The sequence below is a fragment of the Halyomorpha halys genome, unplaced genomic scaffold (assembly GCF_000696795.3).
Source record: "Halyomorpha halys isolate HHAL.00 unplaced genomic scaffold, Hhal_1.1 Scaffold152.1, whole genome shotgun sequence".
In the NCBI taxonomy this organism is placed as follows: domain Eukaryota; kingdom Metazoa; phylum Arthropoda; class Insecta; order Hemiptera; family Pentatomidae; genus Halyomorpha; species Halyomorpha halys.
The window spans coordinates 509330-526328 of NW_027109315.1; the positions used below are offsets into that span (position 1 = coordinate 509330).

General features: G+C 29.5%; 2 protein-coding genes across 2 annotated transcripts in view; one reads left to right on the forward strand and one right to left on the reverse strand.

Moving 5' to 3' along the window:
• The window catches only part of LOC106678649 (coiled-coil domain-containing protein CG32809), a gene marked incomplete in the record, with an annotated part of 525778 nt that overhangs the window by 116736 nt on the left and 392043 nt on the right, over positions 1-16999 (reverse strand).
• The window catches only part of b6, a 51772-nt gene that overhangs the window by 798 nt on the left and 33975 nt on the right, over positions 1-16999 (forward strand). The gene's annotated exons all lie outside the window — the stretch shown is intronic.

Here is a 16999-nt window from a genome sequence, read left to right on the forward strand (position 1 = left end):
AATGATAAATCAATAATAGATAATGAAATTAATTTGGTCTAAAAATATAACTTGAACTTGATGGGTTTTGTCTCACGATACAGGCATATTTTGTTATTCTGCATAGATAAGCGTGTAAAAGTGTGCACTTTTTGCAGTTGAACGTATAGGAAGATTATCAACAGAAATAGCATAATGGTGTAACACAAACATAAAAATAGGCTTTAAAAAAAATCATCGTAGATATTGATTGACAAATTTATTAATGAATGAGCTGGTCCTACAATATTTTGATTACAACATTTTAAACTACATATTTTTTTTTCATAATAATTTTTAACTCAAGTTCACAAATACAAATTATATTTAAGAGTTACCCAAAATAAACAAGAAAGTTTTCAATTTTCCTACAGTAATAACTGGTTTCCACAAAATAACTCGAAATTTAAAATATATGACATAGTATCTACACATTAAATATTGTTTAGAACCTCAGATTAATTCTAAACGAATAAGGATCTAACAAGCGAAAAAACAAAAGGATCTAGAATTGTGTAGGAAGTGATTACAGGATCTGGGTGTAAGCTAACCTTGGTGCCTATATCGGTTAATACATGTAACATTTTCAGAAATAATAAGTTATATAAATATACCAAAAACATACCAATTTTCAAATGATTGCATAATTTGCATTTTTTTTCAAGTTCCTACAGTCTTTTAAGTCCTACACGACTGGAACTCGACTGCCATCTGAGGGATAGAATTATGAAATGACAGTATGTGCTTTTTCCCTATTGGTTAATCTTTCATTACGAGCATTGACTTATAATTTCTTCTTCTCTCTCTCCCTTTTTTCTTCTCCATTGCACAGAAATGGGAAAGAAATACAGAAGATCGTCAGCATATCGTGCTCGCAAGACGTTCACACGAGATGAAAATCCCATTTGCAGAATAATATGATAATTGGATGCATATATGCTAATCATGAGTAATTACTCTACGAATAGTTGGTTAGAATTATAATTTAATAATATGTGAATTGAATTAATTTTGATAATGACCAATTTTTTACGACCTATAACAGTACCCGTTAGTTCAGTACCAGTTTCCATGAGATTGAGAAACCGTATTTACCACAAATGCAAAAAAAAAAGAATTAAATAAAAAAATATAGCAAAGACTCGACCATAAGTTGACTGAAATTTATGTGGTCACGTGGTCCTAAAACAAAAAAAATTAATTTAAAATATGGTAGTTGAATGAAAATATTAATGACTTGAAAATTCATTAATTACTGTATCAATCTATTTTAACAACTATTATTTTTATGTAAGTCAAATAATTTTTTTTTTTTTGGAGTTAATAGTTAAAATTGTGGTTACTAATAAAATAAAATCCCGAGATATTTTAAATTAATTTATGCACATTAATAATTATTCTTTATCACTCTAATTAATTTATTATTTTGATGTAGTTACCATAGAATGGGTTTATGGAATTACTATCTACGTATAAAACATTTCATTCAAAAATTATATCATTTCAAATTAGTATAGACTTTTAGACATGGATATACATGTATATAGTTGTCAAAGACCAATTTAATTTAATCTTAAGTAATAAACTAATTAACACAACTGAATTTCCATTTCATCAGATATGGCTTTAAATCCGAATCTAATTTAAACACTTTTAAATTATACATTACATTTCAACTGTTGTATAATTACGTAGGTGTTTGTATTCTTTCCTGCCTTGTTTAAGAGAAGGAAACTGTTCAGCGTGCGTGAAATTAATTTCAAATCTTTTCCTCATGTACCATCTATATGCAATGAATTCCGGGTTCAAATTGCAGATCACAGTGGATCATGACATGAAGTATCTATCGCTATGTTTAATGCAAGATCGATTCCAATTAGTAAAGCAACTGTCTTTAACGAAAGTTTTTCTTTTTTATGAATGAAGGAAATTTAAAGAATGACACTCAACTGAAGTTCGTCGGTATGGAGAAAACCACCTCATATTCAGAAATATCTGTTTTCAATACGAATTTTCTAATTTAAAATCACGGGTCAATAAAATAATATTTAAAAGCACTCATATATTATTAAACATTCTGTTCAACTATCTTAAGTTCAACCATTTTGAGGTTTTGACACGACTTAAGTATGATCAGAAAATGCGAAATATATTATTCCAAAACTAGATCGTATGTTTCGGCAATACGAAGAGAAATCAAAGCAAAATTACGTAAACTTTATACATAAATATATCCACTTATAAGTATGGGTGACCAGATGTGTCTAGTTTTTTAAACCTTCTTCTACTGTGCTTTAGAACCCTACAAAGAATCTTTAAATGTAGTAAATTTTTTATAAGATACTTTCGAATTCATTTAAATAAAAAATAGATAAAATTGAACTATCATATTTAAACTCGTCCCAGAAAAGCAATGAAGTGACGAAAGAATTAAGTGACATAAAGCGTAAAATAGATGCTCAAAAAAATGTTCACATAAAAATTACCACTTTCTAAGATAGGTTTTTAAAAAAAGTACGTAATGAATTTTAGTTTAGGGAACTTCGTAAAAAGTCCTATTTTTCATAAATAAATATCCAGTATCGTTATTGTTAAATTAAAATATGAGCACATATAATTAATAAAACGAAAATTTTTTTTATTTAATAATTTGTAATTTACTTCTATGTATATATCACACATATTTATATTTATAAGAAAATAAAAATTAAGTTTTAGTTAAGGTGTTATTAACTTACTGGATAAGAATTTAATTTCCTAAATACCATTACGGTATTTATATAGAATATAAATGTATATCTTAGAGGATATGAAGAATGTTCTGGTCAAAATTTTATAATAATTTGATTTTTGAAACAAATCTTATTTAGATCGACATTCCATAGACCCAAAAATCAATTGTATTGTATAATAAAATGAATATAAATTAAGTGTAATCAGGAATAATTACTAACCAACGATACATAATAAATTAATTGTTTATTTTAAAATATGGCATTGATTTTTTTTTAATAAGCACAATTTAATTATAAGCTTAAATATCATTTTTTAAAATCAGAAAATATGGTCATCGAACGTAAACGAAGATTATCAACAGAAATAGCATAATTGTGTAACACAAACATAAAAATAGGCTTTAAAAAAAAAAACACGAAAAGAACATAAAATTAATTGACTTCTATAAATATCTACGATTCACTAGAATTGTACAGAGCTAAGTTATGAGATTCGTGATTAGCTAATGATTATCCAAGAAAATAAAAAATAAAGTTGCATCCGCATATTCCATCGACAGATTTTGCATTTACAGGCCTTGAATTGAACCATAATTTATTGCCATCCAGCACAGAGCGGTGTAAGCCTCAGGCTCATTTCAAACCAACACAAAGATGCAATCTCAATTTATATTTTTATTGCGAATTTGATACTAGACTATATATATTATATAATAACAGTATATAATAAAACAGATTCATATATTTAACATTACATAACCACCAATAAAAACTATCGGTTTTATAATTCCTCGACATTAAAGGCAGGATACGTAATAAGTTTGTCTACATCTCGAGATAAATTGACAAGGTAAATGTAAAATAATAAGTTCCGATTTTTTTTTTTGAACTTATTCAAACTCATTTTAAAAACAAATAATAATAAAAAATCGTGCAAGGATTTTTTTCTCTTACCCCAGTTCTATAGGATTTATTATACAGAAGAAAAAAAGAAGGTATCATTAAATCATTTTTAAAGTTGATGCAACTTTAATAGAATGCCAACAACTAATCTTTACGAAGCGTGACCCGTCTAGAACGCTCACTTTTATTTTGTATCAAGTCCGAGCAATTCTTTTGTAATCGTAAAGGGTGAAAAGTTCACTTCCCCCAACGGGCAAGTACGCTTGGAACGAAGGAACTTGGCACAATAGAACAATAGAATCCGGTTTGAAAAAACATTCTTAGTTCTGTAAAGATCAACGTTGAACAAACATGTCTAATGTTTTTTGTTTTTTAATTCATTTTCGAAAACCACTTTCGAATTAAATAAAAAAAAATACAACATGATAAAATTGTTGAAGTTCATAAAAAGCTGTTCATTTATTTCAAGTCTAGTGTTCATAATTCAATAATCAACAGTATATTATTAATTTTTATTTAAGTCGCTAACGACCCGCTTGAGTGAATGCAGAATGTCTAGGACTAAATAAATATGTAAATAATAATTTATACATGAAATTTATTTTAGGTAAAGGCAAATTTGTTTAATTTATAAACAAGAACATTTCAGCAATTTTAATTTACAAAAGAAATGCTGTACGACCCATCTTTAGAACACTAAAATTTCAAAAATACATAATTGTATGATATGATAACTTAAAAATTGTTAACAATGAATTATTCAAAGTAGATATAATGTATTTCTATCCGATTATAAATAATGTCTGAAACATTTTTAAATCGAGTCCAAACATAGAAATGCGAAATATTAATAACTCTTTAATAAACATAAATACCACAATTTTCAAAGAAAGTTTTATTTTTAACAAAATATTGCCCAAATAATTAAGATTAAAATTGTTATATTAATTTTTATTAAAAATTTAATAAAATTTGACGTGTATAGGTTTGGACTCAATTTTAATTGTACAGAAATACAAAATAACAATAAGATCCACGTAATATATCAATTTTGAATAATTAATTGTTAACAATTTTAAAGTGATGATGTCATATAATTATATATTTTAGAATTTTTAGTGTCCCTGAAAATGACATGGAAGCCGAAATGTAGAACTTCTTGTTTGTAAATTAAAATTGGTGACATGATCTTCACTATAAATTAAAAAAAAGTATTATTAAGAGAACCTGTTGCTTGGTTAATTTTATGATTTTGTTACAGTTGTATGAAATAAAAATTATTTGGACAAAACACTTCAGATATAATACTATAAATAAATAAAAGTTTATACTTACATAGAAAGTAAATAAATCTCTTTTTCAAATTTGTAGAGAAACTTACCTGTAACAAAAAAAAAATTACTTAATTAAAAATAAAAAAATATATATAATAATAATAAAAATATACAGTTAATAATAAAGTATAACTAAAAGTAATAATAAAGAAGAGTGGAACCACGATGCTGGGTTCTGAAATTATGAGTTCATGAAACAACAATGGATGCAGGTGAGATTCCAGCCTGATAGAATTGACTACTGCTTTAAGATATTCCCCCGTAATAAATGTAGCTTTTATACACCTCTAGGAGGAATAAATTGGTGAGAAATAGGACAAAATTTTAGTCAAATTTTGTTTTCTGATTAAAAGAATATGTAAGTGTTTCTTCTAACAATCCTTTGTTATTTTTTTGAGGGAGGGGAGAGACGGGGAGATAGGGCTCTTAAATACAACATTCAGACTTAAATACAGGTTTCAATCTCATCACCCACCGATTTCAATTTGAAACCTATTTTTCAGTTTAGATAGAACATTATATACAGAATTAAAGAAGGGAAACTTTTCTACGAAATGCGGATGTTCGGCCAACTTGCTATACCGCTACCGAGGCATTGAAGATACAAAAAGGGTGTTTTCATAAAAAAAATATATAAGGGCGTTTTAAGAGTCCTCTAAGGGTGTCACAGGATTACATGTTCAACTTAAAAAAAAAAAACATAATTTTTTAGTCATATGCGTAAAACTAACTAAAAAGTTTCAACATGCAACTTTTTTTTTTTTTCTATTTTCGTTGTAAAGCCAGCGCCTGGCTAGATGGCAAACCTGAAATTTGGATTGAGGTCTTCAAAAACAAATTTCAAAATGACTAGACTACAACCTTAACTTGCAGCCAGAGATGAAGTACATAAGGACGTTAAATTCAGAAAACAAAAACGTGGTTGAACTGATATGCTAACAAGCAACTAACTCCAAGCAAGAAGTATACCCAGTAGGATAGCGAAACTAATCGAAAAACTATTCGACCTTCGACAGAGTATTTTCCCGTCGAAAAATTATCCTGATTGATACCAACATAACAATTGGTATCCTTGACTTCACACGCCTGATGCATTTAAGAGTAACCTGGATTGGAATCTGCAATGGAGAGGCAAGGCACATGACCGTGACTGACTTAGCCCTAGACTTCTTATCTCAGAGCTATACCGCGGGGCTTCGACTCCAAATGAAAAAGGTGTGGTACCTCGCGGTACCATACAATTAGGTATAATAATATGACAGGATCCGCAGTCCTAGAAGATATCGCATATGTAAAAGAATTGCAATTCCAGACGAAGGCTATCGCTCTAATTAGTATTACCCAGAGCTTCAACTTGTTTCTGAATTCTGATTCTATCTCAGGAGGAAACAGATCCAGGCGTGGTACAGGGAGAGAGCAATCGTGTCGAAAACCTCTTGACATTTTCTAAAACGAGTTGAACACGAGGGATTCGAGAAATATAGCTGTTGCGACACACGCATGTGATATAGTAAGCAGAAGTCTTCTCCGAAGCATTCATTAAATGTGATGAAATCGCTGGGAAATCAGAAAGCCATTCGGACATCTGTTTGTATTCTCTTCATAAAATTATGTGTTTCCTTGTGAATAGGAAAACAAACCAAAATTCCCGTAATTATGTGCAAGTACAAAATAAATTACCGAAACTTTCTTTCGCAGTCGTTAACAATAGCAATTGCGATTAGCTGCCTATACAGTAACAATCTGAACTAATAAATATTTATATACATAGATACTTCATTTGTAAATTGTGTATAATGATAAATCAATAATAGATAATGAAATTAATTTGGTCTAAAAATATAACTTGAACTTGAAGGGTTTTGTCTCACGATACAGGCATATTTTGTTTTTCTGCATAGATAAGCGTGTAAAAGTGTGCACTTTTTGCAGTTGCTAATTTTCATAAGAACTTAGTCGAATTTAAGATTATAGTTTTTTTTACTATTTATGTTCATTCATTGAAACTTCTGCATTAAAAAATATAATAATAGTAAATATGATGTGTTATATTACAATGAAACGATATCGACGTGTGGAGAATCTACCCACTGATATAACACCAATAACATTTCCAGAGTAGTTCTAAAGACCATTTTCTTTTCAGGAATTAACAAACGAGTGGGTCTGAGTGATCAACAAGTTTATGGAAGGTTGATATTTCATTTTGGCCAAATCGGTAACATATGGAACATAGAAGATGATTTTATTTGTAAAGTAAGGATCATTAAGGATTTTACGATGGAGTTTGGGTTGGATAAAAATTGGATGGTTTTAGTGGAGCTCCAAAGCTCAATGCTTTAAATCCAAAAAGGTTTTGATACAGTCGTGTAAATGAGTTAGTTGGAAGTTTAGACAGTTTGTCTAGAAAGTGTTGTAATAGCAGGATTAGACGAGCAGTTTCCTGTCTTTTCAGTCTTGTGTGAGGAATCCAGTTTGTCCAGATGTAATCCAAGGTAGCTGATCTGTTCGACATGGGTAAGTGGAATATTATTCAAGGAGACTGTACGGCAGGAAGTCATAGAGTTACGACGAATTTTTTGAAAAAAAAAAATTAAAAAAAAGGGAATTAGAAACTTAAAAAATGTTTTTTTTTTTTTAAATATTTAGGAGATTCTACGTACAACTAGAAACGAATCTGTTGATTTAAATTATTAATTAAATATCTCTTATGATTAGGTTCATTGAATCTCTTTAACAAGATAAGATAGCTTTAGAGTTAAATTTTGAAGGAACAACCCCTTATAAAATTTAAACAGACGAAAACAATTGTTTAAGAAAATTAAATAATAGGAAACAACTGATTAAAACAAACATCTTTACAATTGAGTCAAAATGAACTTTTCACGGCTACTTAGAAGATTTGCCATATCAATAAGAAAAACGCTGCGTGAAAATGGCGGTGAAATCAGATTTGCAAGCCCGCTCTCTAAAAACTAACTGATGTCCGACCAATGCCTGACTCCGGTGTCAACTTCACACCTTCCGCGGAGTACGTTTTTTCTTTGTTCTAGTTGACATGTTAGTGAAAGGGATATAGGAAAGAACTATAGTGTCATGAATAACCAGGAAGATGTAATTAATCTAAGAGAGGAAACATAAAAACTTGTAAAAAAATAAATTAATATTACACGTCAGAATTTATTTATAATCAATTATTCAGAAAAAATTGGACATACTACAAACAATTACTATGTATTTAATCAATTAGGCAGTTTAACTGAAATTCAAATGACTATTAATTTCTTTACCTAAAGATCAGAGCACCTCATCCTCATAAATTTTTCTGAACAAGTTTTCATAACCTTGATAGATCTGAGAATTTAATCTTATTCATATCTTTACAAGCCCGTACGTTGCACTAAGCGCTTGGTTTTCTATCTCCACATGCTACAGTGATAAGTTCAAAAAGTCTGCCAATTATAGGTCGAGGGAATAAAAAATGGCGCCTGTTTCAAAAAGATAAAAAAAAAATTTTTTTCATTCGGAGCTCTGTATCTTAAAAAGTAGCAACAACACAAGAAAACCTAAGAGCACGTCATTTAATTTGCTAAAATAGGAGCCCTAATTATGAGTTATTTACGTCCAATTGTTCTGAAGTTATAACTTTTTAAAAAGCGACATTTCATAAAAATGTAGTGAAAGACCAGTAGTCAGTAAATTTATTTTGAAAAATCTATGTCTCAAAAACTATTTGACGTACAGATGTCTACAAGCAATTAAATTAAAGTTAGTTTAATGAGCTATAAGGTAGTTTAAGAAGTTTATTTTCGTAGGAGTAGTAGTTTTCATGATATTTGCTAAAATAAATTGATTTATAGTTATTCGGACAAATTTTCATGTATCAAATTTATATTTAAATGCGAATATCTTTAAAACTTCTACTCCTACAAAAATATGTGTTATAAACTACTTTATAGTAAGTTAAATTTCCTTTATTTTGAGCGCTGGCAGACATATGTGCGTCTTCTGGTTCTAGATTTATAAATTTTTTTTAAAATCAAACATTTTATCCGAAAAACTAGAAATTAACATTTTGTGAATTTATTTTGTCAAATATCATAAAAACTATTACTCATACAAAGATAAAGGTTATAAACTATAGTAAATTCAACTAGCTTTAATTTAAGTGCTGACCAACATCTGTACGTGTTATGGTTTCTGAAATAAAGCTTTTTATAAATCAAACTGAAGATTTATTCTTTACTATTTTTGAACTTATGATGTAAAATTTGGATTATTTTTTCGAGGACAGCACGACGTGCTACAGTTCATAGAGGCAAAACATATTGTCATGCAGTCCAAAGTATTCATCGAACTTTTTCATATTTTCGTAAATAGTTAATTCTAAATATAAGTAGTTCATACTGAGACATCCTTTGCGAACTCCAGCTTTTTTCGGAGTTTGATTTTCATTTAGTCTGTTTTTTAATCTAATGTGGAGCTCATTGGAAAACTATTTTATAATAAAAGGAATTAAACTTATTGGACTGTCGTAGATATATTAAGTAGTGTATTTCGCATGAAAAAAATTACTAAATTGTAAATCTAGTCCGAACCCGATAAAATTCCATCCATAATAAACTCCCTAACCCATCCAAACCCACTCGTTTCTAACCTTGCTTCCTCTTCCATTCCTGGCAATCCTCCAAGGCGCCTGAAAAGAAGATGGCCTCGTGACCTTATATTGTAAACTGTTTTTAGAGTTCTACTACTGGGTAGTTTCTCTACATCCTGTATCATATCATTATGTCATTATGATCAAATTAATAGTTGTATTTTTTTATACAGTTGTAAATATCAACAAATAAAAAAAAAAAAAAATTGTGAATAAATTTTCCCTATTACTAAAATAATACACTTAACGCCTACGAATTTGTTAAAAATTAAGTCCCATATTTTTTTTAAATACGTCTAATATTTTAATAACAATGATGAGAAGATGGTTAGGGTGCGGTCAGTAAAAATATAAGTTGAGAGAACTTATTTAATGTGGCAACGTTTCGGCTAGAGTTTCTAGCCTTCATCAGGGCTAAGAACAAAGAGTAAGATAACAACCAACGAATACAAAAAAAAATAAAATAAAATAAAAAGAGAAAATATAAATAGAATAACACAAGTAAATAATTATACAGAATGAAAATTAGTAAAAATAAAGATGAAACGTTTAATTAAATATGTAAGTAGAATAACATAATCAAGGAAAGAAAATTTTAAAATTATATAACGCAAAGAAACGTTATAAATATGAATATATTAATTAGACACATAATAGAGAGAAAAAATAATAAAAAAAATTAATAATTAAAAGAAAATATATGTAACTGATAAAATATGTAAGTATAATACTAGAATAAAAAAAACAAAATATAAGGTTAAGTTAGACAAAAGAAGTGAGTAGAAACCATGACAATAATAATACGTGGTAAATATAACTAATAACGTGGGTAATGAGAAATAAGAGGAGAATAGAGAAGGAGAAGGGGGTAAAAGAAAGATAAAAAAATAAAATAAAACAAAAACTGACTTACTCCTAGGATATCGCAAATCTAAGTGAGTTAGTGGCACGTGCGGTAAGTTTTAATAAATGATTCAAATTAAAGATTTTGATGGCATAGTTCTTACTTTCCCTCCAAAAAAATTATTTCTTCAGGGTTGAAGTTCATATCATCAAGGATTAGTTCTAACAATTAACGATATCTGAGATGACTTAACATATAATGTTAATAAGGTATTATTATTTTCATAACATAAGCATTTGATATTTATCGGTTGAGAGTACCTCAAGAATTACGAAAGATTTTCTTGATTTTTGTGCAATAAATCAGGATCTTACATATTCAAGCGAAATATTCGTTCATGTAAACGGAGTCTGTTGCATATTATATATTTTTTTCTCGACGTACTGTGAGATGAGCTTAGTTTCTATTTTTCAACAACTTCCTTACACATTTGTCGCACATGTTGACGAGATATTTTGCTAAAACAAAAATCTATAGCAAATACAGTAAAACTACTCTGAATAAGAAATTTTTTCTATGCCAAATTACTACGCAATAAGTATATAAGATCGTTATCATAAATGGATACTCAAAACGTTTTATACATAATTTCCTTAAAGTTAAGGATTTTCTTTATAGACTGAGGAAGTCCTGGTACATTTTATTACATCTTAATTATAAAAACTAATTAAAAATGCCGAAGGAAAAATCCTTTCAATCATACGTGGAACACGTTTCAGGAATGATGGAGTAGTGATAACATTACATAATGAGACTCTAATAGCCAATAGGGCGAATAGTTCCCAACATAGGCAATCCACTGTCGCATAGAGACTGGACACGGACAAATACGTAACTCTGTCTTCAAACTAGTCAATCGTGTGAGAAGATAAAGATCAACTATTGAATTTCAATTCCTATCAACTACAATTTCCGATCGAAACAGACTGGTTTTGGAGCTTCACGCCTTTCAAAAGCTTTCTAAAATTTTACTTTTCAATCCGAACTTTTTTGTGTATTATACAATATTTTTAGAATAAATAGGAAACACTATTTCTAGCTGCTGAAAAATATTGTTTTAATGATTTTTATATTTACAAACATATAAATGGGTCTGTCTGATTCATCAACAATTAAAAAAAAATAATTGATCCACGCCATGATCCAATCAAATTCCGGTGTTCAAGGAACTAGGGAGAATAAAATAAAAGAAAGTAATGAATGGAACCTAATTAAAAAAAATCTCAGACTAATTTTGTTACCAAGTGATAAGATAAAGGAACGTTTTGGAGGTTTCATGATTCTTCTACTGAACCAAGAACCATTTGTCCATGGAAATCATCAAATCTCTTATTACTTAACCGTACATTTTGCCAAGAACATAATAATAATATTCTTTATTTATTCTGGAATTGATCCCTTTAAAATAATATACAGGCGTTAAAATTAGGCTTTAAAGCCTTAGAGTAAATTACAAAATAAAAATGAAATTATTAAACGTCATAAAATATAATAAAACAGTGAATTTGAAAAGATAAAAATAAACCACAATAATTAACAAACCATATAAAATAAAAATAGAACAAATAAAATAAAACTATATGTCATATCATAAAATATAAGATGGCTAACTTCAGATAATAAATAAAAGGAGAAAATAAAATGATAAAAAATCAAATACGATTAAAATAAAATTAATAAATGGAAAGGTACACTTTCTGCTAATATACATATTTACATGTATAAAACGAAAAACTGAAGCATTAAATGCAGAAAATATATAGGCCTTGTCAATTGTTTTCAAGGTGGTCGAAGATACGGGATTTGAAGTTTGGAAGGGTATTACAACTACGAATGAAGGAGGGAATGGGATTCCATAGGGAAGAGGAACGGATGAGGAAAGATCTACCAAAGCCTGCGGTTCGATACACTGTCCTACTGGATATACTGTCGTACATTTTGGAATTATATTGAAGAAACATTCATCAAGCCATCGGGTAATGGCGTCGTTTGTACCCTTTTACCTCTATAGCTGATAGCTGAGTATCATTTGTAAGATCATTTCTTACCATTAATCAATTCAACTACAAACATTACAGCATAGCAACTACAAAACCTGACTATAACTTAATGTGCTGGCGTACAGGATGATCCCATCATTACAGTGAGGTGGTAAATGATTGTTGTTCCTTCCTACTATCGTCTCGACTCAACAGATAAATGATTGCAATGATACAACCAACATTTATTAACTGCATTGAAAACATGACAGCGACAGTCCTTTAAGGGCAACTACACAACAAAATTAGCATGAGGAAACAACTAGATGGCACTCTGCATCGATGGTGTTCTGGCAACATGAGGATGGAAAATCTAGTGAGAATTAAGATAGAAACACACTGCAGGGTTACGAGAGCTCTCGTGTTGAAACCGTGATATCATCCTCGCGTGCACACATTTCATGACATTTTGAAAGGGTTGTTTCAGAATATAAATTGGATAGAGAAGGTGAGTTCAAGGTTATAATAGAATTCCTGTTCCGAAGAAGGAAGCGCTCAGTGGAGCGATTTATACACCTCATGAATTCTATCAAAAGTCAACCTACCAACCTTTGGAAAATTGTTGTTAAAAAGATGTTTTTAGACCAATTTTCTACCCCCGAAAAGATCATATAAACATTTAAAAACATCATATAAATATTTAGTGATTTTTTTTTCTTCTTTTCTGAAATTTTGCTTACTATAAAAAATATTTACACAACAATCCGACGTTTCATGGTACTTCCTATTATAACAATAATATTATTTCTGTTCCTGGCTCCCTCTGCCTAAAATGCACATATCTGTTTCGTCAATTTTTTGAAATAAAATAAAAAAATGAAAAAATAATAAAATATTCATATAATATTAAAAAGATATTATGGGATTCAAAAACTTCTGAACCAAGCACTCTGGGTCATCAAATTTTATATTGCATATAAAATCCTTCGATTTCAATTAGAGGTTTAGAGACTTGCATTGTTGTTCTTGAAAACATAATGTTGAGACTAAATTACATTTTCAAAATAAAAAAGTGTATTTGGAAGATAATTAGTTGAACGTACATAATTAATTGTAGAAAGATGGTGGCTGATGGTCAAGAAAGCTAGAGAATGGCAGAAAATAGATAAATATTTAACTTGACCACCACCAGGAACATTCTCTTACAAGATAAAAGTTAAGAACAATTCGCCATAGTTGAGTATCTGAGTTTTGCAGTTAAATCCTTGCAACAGTTGACAAAGAACTTTCGGGGTTCGTTAAGAATCTTATTATTCTTGATAATAAAACTGTGGACTTTGATAAGTCTGATAAAAAAATTTTGATAAAATAAAATTTTCATATTTAAATCCTTACTAAAAATGAGCGTGATTCGTTTCACCGACAGGTTAACGTTGGAAGATTAGATCTATACGCAGATGGGAAAGCTGAGCAAGATTTTGGTGTAAATTTAAGTTTTGAAGAAGAAGAAATAATACTGAGCCAACCTTGATGGTTCCCTCGGCTTTATTGTTACTATGAATAAAAATTCAAAGTTACTCAGTTGTTCGATTAACAACTCTTGCATAACTAAGCCGTAATTGATAAATTTAAAGGGATAGTTATAAACAGTTGGAATAGTAAAAAAGAAACGTGATTGTCTCGTTTATTAAAACTAAGGGAAACGTTAATACTCGAGATAAAACGTGAACAGCAGTTAATACTTAAATAGCAAACTATACATCTGACAAAAAAAAAATGTCTTGGTATTTCACGTACTTCTATAGATTATAATGTACACTGGAGTTACTTAGTAACCAATAAAGGATTGTATAGGATCTGTAAAGAAAAAAAACCCTTGTCAACAGGGAATCACATCTTTGGAATACGTCCATTTCAATCCTTTTCTTCTTTTGTTGCTTTCTTACCTTGGCCTTTTGCGTGACTGGTCATCCTACATTGGTCTGATACGGTCCTCATTAATATATGAATATTTACGAAATATGTACATGAGAAGTACATCATGATGGATCGAGGGTCTATTAGAGAGTTGACTCACCAAGGGTCATAATAGGTAATGAAGGAGATGATGCAGCTAATTTATTTATGTCCAAGATATAGCGACATAAATCCTCAAGCATCTCTCTTATAGATTAACATATGGCACGACATGGAAGTAGTTGCGTAATGGCATATGACTAGATTGAAGAGAGTACAAAGCGTGCCTACGAAATAGGAACCCTATAAAGATACAGAAACTTGTTAAAAGTTGGGAAGATTGAGTCACATACTCGGTAGCTATCTCCCGGAGTGCGGGCTTCCCTTCCGCCCGGGTGAAAGTTACCGCGTAAAATATGGGAACTTCCGCAACGGCAGTAACATAAGTAATGAATTGCAAACAAGGATTTATAGCCTTATTAAACGGATCCTTATCATACGCTCTTTCATCATAGACTGTAAACACAGCTGTCGAGTAAAACCGGTATTATAAACTCTAATGAAGCTAGGGTATAACATTTTATCGGAACAGATTACCTACTATACAAAAAAAATAAAATAAAAAATAATCACATAGTCTTTCTTGTTTTAAAATCACTAAGTCAAAAATACTTTCATATTTAATTTACTTCGCAATATGAAATGAAACCACTTAATAGTCTCACACTAATTTAAGTATTTTATTTAAAAAATTGACAAAAACATTGCAACCTTTAGTGAAGAGAAAACTGGAAATTTTTTTTTAAGTAAGTATAAATATATAAATGTATATATTTATAGTTTACTTTAATTAATTATGTAATTAATAACTTAATCTTCCATTATTAAGGACAATAAGTATTAAAGTTCAAAGTTCACATTTATACCTTATTTACTGTTTAATAAGAAAAAAATATACAAAAAATCAAAATAATAGAATAATTTATTACAGACTAAAAAGAAGATAAAATAAATAAAATTAAAATAATATACAACAAAATAAATAATAAAATAACAAAATCATTTATTATATGCTAAAGAGAAGAAAAAACAAATACATTTCAATTAAATAATAACAATATACAACCAAATAAAATGACAAAATAGTTTATTATAAACTATTTCTACTTTAGTAGTTAGAAAAAAATAAATTAAATAAAATAATAACAATATAAAATAAAACAAAAAGTAAATGACAGAATAATTTATAAATGAACAGACAGAGAGTCTCTAAATTTAACAAAAAACAATAGCAAATCAACTTATAAGTAGGATAGTGGGAATGCCAAACTATGACAGAAGCACACCACGTTTTAATCATTAATTAAACAAAAGTAATAAACCAAAAATAAAAAAAAAGTTGGTTAACAATAAATATTATCTTTTACTATTTTGATACTTTTGTTGACCGTCACCCGGACTATCTTACTATAATAAAAAAAAATTGCCAAGGAGTAAGTAAGCTATAATTATCGATATCAAAAATTAAAAAAAAATCTTTTTTAGTTTAAAGTATTTTTTTAAAACTAAGTTGCTTCAGTTATTAGAGTTTTTTCCTTCGGATATATTCCTGACGTAAAATTCTAGGCGTTCTATGTGGTTTCTGGCGAGTGAGTAGAACTTTCTGGTTTCCCCGTCCTCGTTCATTTAATAGGCATGATCATTTAATAACCAAGCTCTTTTAATGACCATTTATGCTGCTTTAGCAGATTGGATTTTAACGTTTATATTTTGTCTGAAGGAAAAAACTAAAATAATTAGTAATGCATTTTTAAATCGAGATTGCTCTTTAAACAAAGATTAGCTTTTCGGAGATGATCTATTGGGGCCATATTGCGCCCGCTTTTACAGCCCTCCCTCGATATATTTCATTTAAAGCTTTTGGTCTACTAAAAATGTTAATCAATCCTAACTTAGTGATGGTCAATAAATTAAATCTTTTGAAGACAGGTTAGTCTTAGGCAACAAAAATTAACGACCATGCTTTATTGGCTACTGGATCCTCGTATAACAAGCTCGTTAAACAACTTGTTCTAAATCTACATGTTCTGGTTTCAATAAGTTTTCAACAACTCTCTCCTAGGCTTGATATCCAGGAAAAAGTTTGAATTGACCTATTCGGGCAGGAATTGCAATAAAATTAAATACGGGTTTGTCACCTATATCTGTAGTGTGAATTCCATCGTACAGACCAAATGACAACGAATTCTTCTAACGATCCATACTTTTGAGTGAAAAGACACGTATTCCACTGGTTCAAAGGGTGCATTCATTGGATCCAATTATTTTGGATTAAATGGAAGCTTGATGTGAGGGACACCATATTCATGCGGGCGGTATAAAGTGGCTCAAATGTAAACGGCATTGAAGAGAAACGAAATGCAGTGTGTGAATCGACCTTAAAAGCACACAGTTGGGAAAAGAGAATTATAAGAAGTCAAGTTAATAAAATAAACAAGTGTCAAAAGCATAAA